Below are 12,646 nucleotides of genomic sequence, written 5' to 3'. Positions count from 1 at the left end.
ACTAACATAACAATTACTACACAGGCTAAACACTTAAACTATTATCTAACTACTTTTAACACAGGTGCTCTGGTATATATGTAGTCTAAGCGTGAAAGCAATTTGCTAAAAGGGTAAACACACAACTACAGTTTGCTTTATATACAGTTAAATGGAGTCTCTACACTTCTTAGATCTTCTACAGAATTTCTCCAGCACGATTCAGTCCTGGAATGTTCACTGCTCCTGTGATGTCAGCTGGCAGTTGATTGGTGACTGAGGACTTTGATGTTCAAGTTGTTCTTCAGATCCTTCAAAATCTTAAAACAAAGGATACCTGAAAATTGGTAGAGACACAACATCATAATAACAACATAAAAGTTCTGTTGGCAACTGTCTGTATAATGTTCAGACACAACTGTGTCCTGACAGGTCCACTTCTGATCCATGTCTGGAGTACCAAGGCTGTGTGATGACATCTCTGTTCACTGGATCTCGTGTGTTCAGAGGCACACAGTCTGGTCAGATGAACAGGTGACCTTTCTGAACCTGCCAACAAAACACAGACACTTCTCTCCTTGAAGTTAATGAATTACACTAATTAAATGCTTTTAGGGCATCAATCTCCCCCGTTTTCTTAAAAAAAAATAAAAATGAGATGTACTTCTGTTATAAACATCAACAGCAACACAAAACCATATACACAATTAATAAGAACCTATACCAGTTAAAAATCAATTAAATCTTAAACATTATTAATAAGGTATATAATATAAAACTGCTATTAATTACTAAAACACTGCACCAGCATCCCATAGTTAGCAAACAAACAGAAACAAAAAAAAAATCAGTGAAGGATTGGATCATCACCTCCGGAAAATGATTCTCCAAGCCCACTTCAAAATTGATCCAGCTGTCATATTAATAGGGTCAAATTGCTGAGTCAAAAAGTGACTCAAATATTCTTTTGGTACAGAAAATATCTGGATCTGTTAGCAAACATTCTGTCCAGGTAAAGTCAAGGCTTGGCCAGGGCCTGGCTTTAAACTGGAAAGATGCCTCTTAACTCATTTCTAAAACAAGGTTCTCAATAGTAGCAGCTATGAGATGCTTACAGCATAGCAAACTGTTAAAATGCATTTGTACAAAGCAAATGATTAGGAGCCTTAGGTACCAGACTAATTAAACCATGCAGCAGTTGGTTTAATCTGAAGCCTCTCTTATGGCATCTGATCCTCAGCAATGGCACATCTTCTTAAAATTCTGGAAACACTGAAAAATAAGAAAGCTATGACAAACAAAACTGCAGAGATTTGCAACAACCAATAGAACTCCTGATGAAGTCAAGGGTGTCACAGACTGCATTCACTTCTATCCACAAGCAGGTGTTCACCAGTGTTCCATCACAGCTGTCTCAGCTGTGGCCATCCTCCTCTCTCTAGGAAAACAACTATACTTTGCAGTTTAAACAAGTGTCTCCAACAAAACACAAAACAATTTCAATCAAACAATATCTAAACTCAACAATAATTATATATGACAAAAGGAAATAATAAACTTAACCTTAAAAGAATATCTAAGTTAGAAAACTTAACTTAAAAGCATTCAAGCCTAAACATTATAAAACTTGACTATCCTTAATTCTATTAACACTTAATCTATATTAAATGAAAACTTAACTTAATCTTATTCTGTTACTACAAAAAAGCAACTAAAAGTTTAATATATACCTTTTAAACACAATATAACAATAACATAAATTCACTATAAAGATTATAAAAATGTAGCAAACACATCACAATTCTATGTCATCTAGCTTTGAAAATAACCCACAATAACTGCAAATGTTACTAAAAATACTTATTCATAATAGAAATTTGCCTAGTATATGCTTAAATTGGTTAGGATGTTAAAGTGTAGTTTTTCTAGAGAAAAACCACCACAACAACATGGGATTTGGCAAGTTGCCATCCAGCTTTTGTAACACTTTTCAAAAGTACTACATTTACATTTTTTCAGAAACATTAAGTCCAATTCTTAAACTAAAATCTAAAATCCAAATTGGTGTATATGCAGTTATATGTGTTTTATATAACAAAAGGACTCACATTGAAATTATCTTATTAAAATTGTGGAAAAAACAAGCAAATGGATAATATATACTTTAACTTAGCTTTGTCTTGTACAGTAAAGTTCTCTTAACTAATTATTTTTTAAACCACAAATCTCTTCTATAGATAACACTAATTGGAAAAAGGTTTTCCTAGAAGCTGTAAATCACACCATATTTTAACCTTGGGTTCTAAAGCCAATTATTGCAAGGCAACTTTTGTTAATATTCACCTTAAACACCTTTTCTTTTTTTTTTTTTTTTTTTTACTTTTAAAGAACCACAATAATTTCTGTAGTAAAATCCTAAAAACTGCAATTGCATAAACTCATAATTACTTAAAACACAAAATTAACTCTACAATGGTATATAAAAACACTCCGAAAACCCAATAAATCACGACCCTGCAACAAACCAGGCACCATCCCAGTGCCCCCCCCGCCAGAGAGGGAGCGGGGGGGTGGACTGCCCACTCTGCTGCTGCTGCAGCTCTGCTCTTATCTTTCTTCACATTCTCTACATACTCTTGCAGCGAGGAAAAACGGAGAGAAAGGAAAAAAAAGCCTCACAAAGTTAACTTTAACAAATGCAGTTTTTTCTCTCAATCTCTCTTGTTGTTCGCCGATAGAGGAAAAAAGGGCACGATTTTGCAAAAGCAGGCGATTTTACACGAAAAGTCTCTCACGGCCAGGTGCTAACAACGGCAATCATTGCGGTTTATCGGCTTCTAATTACAAGGATGAATTTTGAACTAGATACCATATAGTTTGAGATTTTTTGACTAGTTTGTCTCTCTTTGAAGCTGTCTGAGCCACCTGTTTCTGCTCAGCTGTTTCTGTAATTGTTCAGAGTGGCCTTGGAACTTTTCTTGCGCTGCTTCTACCCCCAGGGTGCCTTTGTTCTCTGCGCCCACCTCGCTGCTCCCCCATGTCCTCCTGGTTCGGGTGGAAACCAAGCTAAATTTGGCTTCTTTTCTTCCAGGGTGGTAAAGATGGAACTTAAATAAGGTTGTAGTGCTAAAAGTGACTCCAAAAATGAAGCAAATAGTTCTGGATGTATCACATCCTGCCATAACTGAACAGATTCTGTTCGTTGTTTCAGCGTTCGCTGTGGAACTTTTTTTTTCTCATTATTTTCTTCTCCCTAACTCTCCCTCCCTCTCTCCAAGGGCAGCATGATAGGAGTACTTGCCCAGCAGTGGGAGGTAAAGGCATCTGCCGCTGTGACGCAGGTAGAATTACGGGGCTCACAGCTTCAGCATATCTCACTTTTCTGTTTTTTAAGGTATTAATTACAATCTGCCAAGTTCGACCGAGAAACACAGTGTCCTTGCTCTTTTCCGTAATTGCCGTTTCCCATATCAGAGCCGATCTATCAGTCCGTTCTTGCACCGCAAAAAGCAGTGTGAGCACTGCAAATGCCCAAGACAATTAGCCCATATAATGAGCATATTCAGGTCCTTTTCCCTGGCTGCTCCGCCTCGTTTAACGAGGATGCAGAGAAGCAGTTTATATGCCGCTACAAATTCCACATCCATGCTAGCGGCTCGGCGGCAGGGGGGAAGGTTGCGAGCCTTCTACCGCGCCCCTGCCTTCGGACTCCCCCAGCGACTCACCCCCGTTGATTCGCAAGCCGCCTATCTGGTACCGATCCAAGGCAACATCTATCTGCACTCAGATCCGCTCCACCAACCTTGGTCCAAGGCTCCGTCCCACCGTGTGTGGATCCACTGAAGCCCCCCTGCCCGCAGGGTGTCCCGTCCAGAGCGCCAAATATTGAGAGACCGCCAGCTCTTCACCAGTCTTCACAGAAGTAATTGTGAATGCCAATTTATTTCTATCTTTAGCACACTTTTATAGGGTTCTACAGGGTCTGCAGGCAGAGCAAGCAACTATTGGCTAACACACACAGTTTACATTTTTTCTCTTACACACAGGGATATTGTTTTGCTTTACTCTCTCTTCTGCATGAAGGTTTCAAGGACTTTAGCCCTTAATATCATGACTTATTTCAAAGGCTGGTTTGTGCATACAGGCCTTTACTAATATATAAAATATAGCAACACTGCTCTGTTATTTTTTCTAATTTCTGAAAAACTGCCTGCTCCTTCGTAGCGATATTCGATCCCATCTTCTAGGTCAGACAGAGCTTACCAGATGTGTTGGCTATCTCTTCAGATTACTGACCAGCAGAATCTGATGTTCCAAGTCCCAGGCCCTTGGAACTCTGGAATTTAATAGTAGATGTTTTTCTCTGGATGGATTTCTTTCAGGAACTGTCTGCTTTGATCCAGACAGGTGTTGATCGAGTCCTTTGAGCTCTTACTGATATACAGACACAGAGCACCACTTGTTGTATTACTTCTTCTTGTTGCATTGCTTGATTACTTGTTGCTGTGGGTTTTTGGTTTCTTTGGGGCTGAGCTCTTTGGGATATTCTTTCACAAGGAGTCTTCCTTATCTCAGTTTTGTTTCAGGAAAGATACTCCAAAGGCTCGTTTGTTTCTTGTTTCTCGTGTTTATTCATATGTAATTAAAAGACTTGGCAGGTCTTCCCCAGACCTTTTTGCACAAGTTCAACCCCCCATTGCATGGCTGACTTTAGCTTGAAAAGCACCAAATGGCCTTGAACTGCACAGCCTTTTTGTCTTTATACTTATTCTTACCTAATTAAAAATAGACACGTATATTATTTTTCTTAGTGACTTAGTGACCCATCACCTGTGTGCTGCACTGTGGCATTTTTTATCCAATTACTTACTATTACCCAAAAACCTCTAGAAGAAGAAGAAAGAAGTAAAAGAGCACCTTAAACTCTCCATCTTGTCTTCTGTTTTCTAAACCAGTTTAAACCTCTAACTTTTTCACCGAGTGACTTAAGAAAGCTCTCTAATCTACACACACTTTTAGCTTTTCTATTTAATTTTAACAGTTCTTTTCATAGTGTTTTCTTGGATGTCAGAGCTTGGTATCAGAGATAAGGACACACTCTGTGCTTCAGACTCCAACAACGGGGACTTCAGATGGCTCCTCTTTATAATGCTGTTTATTCTCTAGACTAGATTACAGCAGGGAGTCGTGGGTCAGCCTACAGCTGCTGGCTATAGGCAAGCCCTGTGTCCTGAAGCCCATTTAGTTCTGGTTATGGTGCATTATAGCTCTTTCTTTTGCTGTGCGTATTATTACATAACAACCAATCAGCATCATACACAATACCTTTACAGGTACATATATCCTATCAAAACTGCTAAAATTACCATACTATGGTAGTGACTAACTAATCATTTGAGTTAGTAACGAGCATGATTAAACTGAGTTAGTAATTTGAGTATGTTAAACTCTGAAACTTGTTTTGCAGTGGAAAATTCTTTTTGCTTTGGTAAAAAAAACTTCTTTCTGTCTGCCTATGCTTTTTGTACTTGGTAGAAAACATGCTTTGTTTGAAGACCACTTAAGCTGTTGGACTTTAGCCATAAAACCTCCTTCTAACTGATTAAACCTTTGTTCTAAACCTTCCAACTCGACTAAACCTTTGGTCTTTCAGTTTCTTCAGCAACAACTGGCCCTAAAAACATCTTTTTATGTATCAAAGCTTGCTTTCATTTCTAAAGAATCTTCTGCTAAGCATTCATAACTGTAAAACTTTTCTGTCAAATACTCATCCTTCCCAACATCTTACTTTTATATTATCAGTTAAATTTGAGCCAGAAGTTGGAGAATAATTTTTTAATCCTAAGAAAATAAAAAGCAAAATCCTTGAATCTTAGCAACTGTTGGGGCTGCGGATGGCCAGGAAGATCTGAAGTGGCCATGGGTGGCCAGCCCAGTTCAACCTAAATGGTGAGTCAACATCCTGAGTGATATCCATTATAGAATGAGATTTTAGGGTGAAGTAGAAACTCCAGGGCACCTTCATTCTTCTGAAAGAGGCATTTATTGTCTGAATAGAACAAGAGGTTTATATGTAGGAAAAAATATTTGTTTGGAGTTTGAGTTTATCTATTAGCAGAAGAAGGGGAGTGTGTAAAAAAAAAATACTTAAACTGCTGTTTGCATATAGATGACAATCAAAAAGTAGTCAGAAAAATAACAAAGAGAGTAAGAAAGCTATCTCATGTACCAGTCCAAAAACGGAAAGCATGGCAATGTGACATGTTTTCATGGTTACCTAGTGAACTATGGGTTAAACAAATGCTTTTTTTCCTCTTATGTGCTGTTGCAAGTCTTATCTTTTTCCCAGATGATGCATGATCCCTTGCTTAGTGCAACTTACTCAACATGTGACCGAAGGGATGCAGGTAGGAGCCATGCCTACAGATTCAGAAATGGCTACAAAAGGACAAAAAATAATGTCACTGCAAATAACTGCAAGACCAAAAAAGACACTGGAACAGAAAATTAAGTCAACAGTAACTAAAGTTTGTAAAGGCATTATTTTGAAAATGAAAGAGGAGGGATTGAAAGGAAATAAGAGATTTGTCTTTAGAAACAAACTGTGGGTCTGCTGGTAAATAAAGCTAGATAGTGAGAGATAAAGAAACAATGGGAAGGATTCCACTGACTGATGAAAGGAGTGAGAGGGATTTGTGTGGATGCTAAATGCAAAAAGCAAGCAGGGAACACAGCCTGTGTGAAACTAAGTCACACAGGCTTCTCACTCTGGCCTGAGAAAGCAAAAGGAAGAATTCAAACAATCCTTGGAGAAAGACAACAATCTTTGCAGGTGTTGTTTAGGATCCTTGTTGTTTACTTGCAAGAAACAGTCAAGGGCCAGTGTTCCACTTGTCCAATGATAATGATGTGTAAGCTAATGCCCAATGAGAGTTTTACCTCTTGGACCGGTCTATAAAAGAAGATCAAGGATAATAACCTTAGCTCTCTTGGACAACACAGCTAAGAGAGTCTGCGTCGTACTTCTCACCATTCCTAAGATAGGGTGACGTCGGGTGACCCCGACATGATTTGCAGCCGAAACTGAAAAACGTGCCACTCGCTTTTCCTCCAGAGAGAGGTAAGCAAAAAAATCTCCTGTGCTCTCCTGGAGAGAGCTGGTCTTTCTGACCACGGGATAGGGCCCTGCCAGTGAGCAGGCCTGGAACGGCAGTCTCAATGAAGCTAGAATTTATAACCCCAGGGTAAGCCACTGTTTTTGTAATTGCATTTGCGGGCCGTTGAGATAACAGTTTTCCTGAAAAAGGAAACTGAAGGTCCGCAGAGAAACTCATCCTATCTCTGAACTGGACATAAACAGCTTAAGACTCCCTGTATCAAAAGGCTTTAAAGCATTACAGCTGTGGCCATCTGGGGACGAGATGCAGATGATTCAGATGCTGGGGATGCCTTTCCTATGCACACTGAGAAGATGGAGGGTGGTGGGGCCGGGGACACCACAAGCGGCATTCCCTTGGCTCCATCCGGATCTTTGAGGGACAGGAGAATTGAACAAACAATCTCTCACAATGAGATTACATCCCTCTGAAGTATCCCTCCCCTTGGGATTTTTTAACACCAAGATATCTTGTGCAACAGTTCACGAAAGCTCCACCAACACAGGAGTGGCACGGCCCGTGCCAGCCCATCCAGACTTCTGCAAACTCGGACTTGAGTGTTTTATGCCATTAACTTTTCCTGTATTTGTGTTACTGATTAGCTGTGTAATAGATTGCTATTGTTTGTTAATCAAATTTAATATAATTGTCTAATACAATATGATTGCTGAAATTGTTTGCTTAATACAATATAAGGGCTGAAACTGCAGAAAGGCCAAACCACAATATCCAGCTGTACAAACAAGAACTAGAACATCTTCATATTAGGAGAAGTCGTGTAACTGGTATAGAACCAACGCCTGCCCACTCACATCGAAAATGAGGCAGATTACGACCACCTAGCAACTAGCGACATGAGCACAGATGCAACCCAGGAAGTGTAATGAAGACACGTGTACAGGAAATATGAACTGTATATCAGGCGAAACTTTATCAGCTAAGGCGCACGCCATTGGTGGAGCAGAGACTCCCCAGCCCACCCAGCTCTGCTTTTGCTTGCTCTACCGCTTGCTGAATTAATAAAATTGATTTTCACGAATGATCATTTAAATTGGCTCTTTGATTTAGTCACAACAATTTATAACAAGCCGTGTGCTCTCCCCGCGGCCATGGGCAGAGGCCCCCACTTCCCCTCCTTTCTGGTGTCGGAGGGGCTGGGACAGCGGCCAGGCAGGGGTTGAGAGGTGGCAGCTCGGGTTTCTCGGTCCCAGCCTCCCCTTCCAGCCACGCAGTGCGGCGGCCGCTGCTGTAAGATTGGCACAGAGGGTGGCAGGAGATGGGCGCAGCTTCCCCTCACTGCCACAGAGCATCTCTGCCGAAGGAACAGTGGTTTGTCTTCACCCCCCCTGCTTCCCCAGGGAGCAATGAACAAACAAGTAAATGAATATATTAATTTCAGAATGTGAATCTACTGATATAACATGATATTGTTGACAAGTTACAGTTTTAAATGTTCACTTGGTTTTTACACCAAGATTTTTGGGAATCTTGCTTTAAAATTGTATCATGTAAGAGATTCTTTCCCAGTCAGGGCAGGCACTGGCCATGCCTTAGCTCTTTCTGGACAAGAATTACCAACAGGTTCAGCTGCAACAAAAATCACAGGTGAGTTTTTAACTTGGCAATTTGACCTGTTAATATTACAGCTGAATCGATCCTTAGAGTGAACCTGAAGCCCTCGCCATGGAGAAGTCGTCATGTTTTCACTAAAAAGCAACTTTAGCTGTTTGCGGTTTCTGCGCTGACTCAAAAAAAAAAAAAAAAAAAATTGAGCAAGGTATATTTGTATTAGAAATTTGAAAAATTAATTATCAAATCTAAATTTTGATTGACTAACAACAGTGAAGTCTAATTAATTTATTAACTTGGGAGAAGATATGCCCGTGTTTTATTATCAGCAGGCTCAAAGCAGTCACATCAGACAACCATCGCCTTCGAGGAATGAAAAGGGACATGTTTCAGGATTCAAGTAGACATCTAATGATGCTAAAAGATCAATGTTCAGCTGATGGACATGTCCCTGAGTTTCATTTATTTGGACTCTAAGCCAACAATTATTAATTTTTCAAAAATATGCAATTGTACCTCATGTAATATCTCACATGCTTTTGGTTTGCTTGTAGTTACCAAGGGCTGTGGTATTGCTTTGTAGGAACTGGGATCATGTAGATCTTTGGGAATCAAGTTCATCAAGCAAATTCCTTCATTGATATTAATATTTCCAATTCAAATAATCATCCTACAGGTATCATTGGCAAAACTGAACAAGCAATGGTTCAATCCTGCACAAAGCCCATACAGCTCACTCAGGTATTTTTACCACACTTTCTGCAAAGGTAAAAGAATGTGAGTGCAAATACACAGATTTCCAAAAGCTCAGAAAGGGCTTTGGAGGTTCAAAGCCTAAATATTTGGCCTGTACAATTTTGGAGCCTTTATCAGAGTAGACACTCTGCTCCTTGAGGAAGTAGGTCATCTCATCAGCTATCACATGCCTTTGCAACCATAAAAGAGCAAATATAACCCAAAAAACCCAACCAAACAAGCAAAAAATCCAGCACCTATGTTGTCTGAATTAATTACTCATTTGAAACAGTTTGAAAAATGTAGAAAACAAAAAAAGCTATTGATACCTGGAAGGATGAATCTTGACTGGCAAGTGCTAGAAAGTCACAAACCAAGTTTGGTCCAGTTAAGTACCTCTGAATTTGGTCATTGAATCTGCTTATACAGCAGATATAACCAAATGTTTGGATTATTCACTTTTGAAAGAGGTCAATGGTGCAACCTTGTTTCATGATTGAAAACTTTCCCTGCACATTCAGAGTCACTCCAATTTACCAAGTTTAACTGACTCCTTGCAAGAATGAACAACAGGACTTGATGGGAATACATGAAGGATTCGAAAGCATGTGCCAGAGAACCTCCCTGACCATTCTAAGTCAGTGTCCAACTGAGGTTCTGTCTGGTAATCAACAAGTTACGAAAGGAACCTCTGATGCTGTGTTTGTTCTCTGTGCTGCAGGGGCCTAGCAGCAGATTAAAAATGCTGCTTTTCTGCCCTAAAAGAAAAAAGGGGAGCTGTGGCTGCTAAATGCAAACAGGGAACACAGAGCTTGTGTGAAACTAGGTCACACAAGCTTCTCACTCTGGCCTGAGGAAGCAAAAGGAAGAATTCAAACAATCCTTGGAGAAAGACAACAATCTTTGCAGGTGTTGTTTAGGATCCGTGCTGTTTACCTGCAAGAAGCAGTCAAGGGGTGGTGTTCCACTTGACCAATGATTATGACATGTAAGTTTAATACCCAATGAGAGTTTTACCTCTCAGACCTTCTCGGACTATGTGTCTATAAATGAAGATCAAGAATAATAAACCTCGCTCTCTTGATCAACACAGCCAGAGAGTCTGTGTCGTACTTCGTGGTTCCTATTATAGTGCGACACTTCACAGCGGAATTCAGGGTATACTCAGGTTGGCTCTTCCAAAATCCAAGGCTTTCAGGGTGCTCAGCAAGACATTTAACTCCACAATGTTGTGGAACTGGACCTTCAGCACAGGGACATTTCCAGCCTGATCTGCGCTCGTTCCTCTGCATCTCTGCACAAAACACGGTGCAGGAGAGAACAGCAGGAGGGGCCTGTGTGTCTCAGGATTCAGGATTTGTGTCACAGCTCCAGAATTGTGACCCTTCAGCTCCACACAGATGCAGATTAAGTGAAAAAGCCAAACTGTTTATTGATGGAAGGCAAAGCAAAGGGATGAGCTGAGAAGCAATAAAAGGGATGGGCAGTATCTGAGGGCTGCAGGGAGGGAGCTGTCAAAAGGGAGGGAGAGGGCTGAAGCTACACGAGCTTCCCACAGGCTCAGCTGTGCCAGTCATCAGCGGTGCCTGGACCTCTAGCTGGTGTCTTCTGGTCTAAATGTACTCTCATCTTCCATGGCATCTGAAGATCTTAAATGAACACTGGTTCTTCTGAGCCAGCAGATGAGCATAGTTCTGCAGCTCTTTTACTAAGTATCTCTTGAAGTGCTGTGTTTGAATGGGAAGGGTTGTCATCTCTCCTCAGGGCTTGAAGTGCTGGAACAGAGGGGAACAGAGCCACAATCAGAACCCGGATCTGTGGGAATCCTAGGATAAAGTTCTGCCAGGGCCATCCCAGCCTGCTCTAGCCATGGCCACAAGAGGGGAGGGGGAAACAGGATCAGCTGCAAGGTCCTGGTCACGAATCCACACCCCCCAAACCCCCCGCCCCACTTCCCTGAAATCTCGCTGTGCTCTGCCCACACCACCCCTTGTCCACATAGGGAGCAAAGGCCTCCGCAGCCGGGGCAGGGACTGCAGCTCCCCCAGTGCCAACGCCCCAGTGCCAGCCCTCACTCACCCTCAGTGAGGGCCTGCAGCTCTTCCTTCTGCCCCCTCAGGAGCCGCCCGGCCATCCCTGGGAACACAGAGCCTGTCAGCGCCCCAGCGGCACAGCTCCCTGCCAGCGGCGCTGCCAGCCCTGTGGCCACACGGCCTCCTGCCCCGGCAGGGCTCAGCCCGGGCCCTTGCCGCATCCTGACTCAGCCCAAGGGCACGGCTGCCAGAGGCCGGCAGCAGCAGCCCCGAGGGCAGCCGGGGCTCCAGGGCGCCGGGCCCGGGTGCCGCTGCCGGGGCAGCAGCCGGGGCTGGGGCCGAGCCGCGGCGGGGCGGGGAGGGAGCCCGGGTTCGTGGCTCACCGATGAACCTGATGGCCGCCTCTTGCAGGGTCTCCTGTGGGCTCTGCAGGTACGGCAGGGCCCGGCGCAAGTGCTCGGCTGCTCGGCGCCTGTCCTGTGCCAGCTGGAGAGAGCGGCAGAAGGGAAGGGTTGGTGCGGGCTCTGCCCCTCGGCCGGGCACCGCCTGCAGCCAGCCCCGGCCTCCCGTGCCCGCCCAGCCCTGAGGCCCGGCCAGCAGCCGCTGGCGCCGGGCTCTGGAGGGGCAGAGGGCCGGCGGCTGCCCGGGGAGCCGCGGTGTCACCCCTCCCCGCATCCCCAGTCGGGGCCACAGAAGCCTGGAGAAGAAGCCATAGGGCCCAGGGAAGGGAGCGGCGTGTGGGGCGCAGGCTAGTGCCCCTGGGTGCAGCACCGGGCAGGGGCCACAGCTGCCAGCCCCACACACTGAGTGCTGGGGCCGGGGGGCTTCTCAAAGTTGAGGCTTCTCCAGGCTGTCCTTACCAAACACTCGGCAAACTTCAACATCTTGTCTTTTTCCACCAGCTGCTTGAGATTCCTTCTCTTAAGGAACTTGGACACACGAAGCAGCGTTGCCCGAGAGACCTGGAGAGCAGTAGAGATAGTACCACAGTCCAGGACACGTGTTACGTGCCCCTTTGAGAAGGCCAGGAGGAGGCTGCAGCCTGGGTGGTGACCAGGGCAAGAGGCAGCTAAGCCCTCTAGCAGGGGGACACCAGCAGCCCACAGCTCCTCACCTCTGCCACATGCCGGTTTTCATCATGGTAGTGGAATAATAGTGGACATAGGCTCTGGA

At 43.4% G+C, this 12,646-nt stretch overlaps 1 long non-coding RNA gene across 1 annotated transcript; it reads right to left on the bottom strand.

Annotated features, from left to right (window-relative positions):
* Nucleotides 1-10,929: 10,929 nt before the first annotated feature.
* Nucleotides 10,930-11,970, bottom strand: LOC131582104 (uncharacterized). The gene is made up of 3 exons (XR_009278276.1): nt 11,857-11,970; nt 11,520-11,576; nt 10,930-11,215 (listed from the first exon to the last, which is right to left on the bottom strand). It is a non-coding gene; the product is annotated as an uncharacterized LOC131582104 (long non-coding RNA).
* Between the last annotated feature and the right edge of the window lie 676 nt (nt 11,971-12,646).

This window comes from Poecile atricapillus, chromosome 1, assembly GCF_030490865.1.
Source record: "Poecile atricapillus isolate bPoeAtr1 chromosome 1, bPoeAtr1.hap1, whole genome shotgun sequence".
In the NCBI taxonomy this organism is placed as follows: Eukaryota; Metazoa; Chordata; class Aves; order Passeriformes; family Paridae; genus Poecile; species Poecile atricapillus.
The sequence above is the reverse complement of the archived record's forward strand: the minus strand, read 5'-3'. Positions and strand labels throughout refer to the sequence as shown.